The sequence below is a fragment of the Oxyura jamaicensis genome, chromosome 24, assembly GCF_011077185.1.
Source record: "Oxyura jamaicensis isolate SHBP4307 breed ruddy duck chromosome 24, BPBGC_Ojam_1.0, whole genome shotgun sequence".
In the NCBI taxonomy this organism is placed as follows: domain Eukaryota; kingdom Metazoa; phylum Chordata; class Aves; order Anseriformes; family Anatidae; genus Oxyura; species Oxyura jamaicensis.
This window is the reverse complement of record NC_048916.1, coordinates 5,200,950-5,201,717: the sequence shown is the minus strand read 5'-3', so window position 1 is coordinate 5,201,717 and position 768 is coordinate 5,200,950. Positions and strand designations below refer to the sequence as shown.

At 75.1% G+C, this 768-nt stretch overlaps 1 protein-coding gene across 1 annotated transcript in view; it reads left to right on the top strand.

The window, feature by feature from the left end:
- Positions 1-450: 450 nt before the first annotated feature.
- NLRX1 (NLR family member X1) overlaps positions 451-768 on the top strand; it is a 5,149-nt gene continuing 4,831 nt past the window's right edge. Inside the window, exon 1 of the mRNA XM_035345955.1 lies at positions 451-497. The gene's annotated coding sequence lies outside the window, so the exon portion shown is untranslated. The remainder of the gene's footprint in view (positions 498-768) is intronic.

Genomic DNA, 768 nt, shown 5'->3' with positions numbered 1-768 from the left:
AGCCCCGTGGGCTTTGGGGGAGGGCATTTGGGATGCGAGGGGAGGTACGGGGGTGGGGGTGGGGGGGCAGGCTGGGATTTTCTGGGTGTTTTCTGGGATTTTCCAGCACGTTCCGGGGTGCTGGAGCAGCTCCGCGCCCTGCGGGACCGCGTCGCGGTGCGTGCCCGTACACGCGTGCATTGCGCAACCCGGCACCAGCTCGTCCTGCCGCCGCCCCCGGACCCCCCCCAGCAATCTCCGGACCCCCCCAGAGCCCCCCCGGTCCCCGCGGGGAGCCCCGTCCCCGACGCATCCCCGGCTCCGGGCGGGGGCGCGCTCCCCCCGGCGCTGCTCCCGGTGGTCGGGCGGGGCCGGGGGCGGGCCGGGGGGGGGGACACGGGGCGGAACGGGGCGGGCCGGGGGGGGGCCGGGCCGCAGGAAGTCCCCGCCGCCCTCCGCCGAGACCTTCCCGAGCCGGGACAGCCGTCGGGGGGGTCCCGGGGGGAGCCCCGCGGGAGGTGACAGCGGCTGCGGGGGCCTTGGGGTGCTGCGGGAGACGCTGGGGGGGGGGTCCTCGGGGGGGGGTCCTCGGGGTTTTTAGTGTTTGGGGGGGGCTGTTCAGCCTCTTATCCGCGGCTGGGGACGGGCAGCGGGAGCGGGGCTTTTTGGGGGGTTTTAAGGGGAAAGCTCTGAAAACCCCGGCTGGGGGGGTCGGGTCCGGCGGGAGGAAGACCCCCACTTTGCCCTTTTTTCCAATATTTTTCCCCTCCCCCCCCCCCCCCCCCCCCC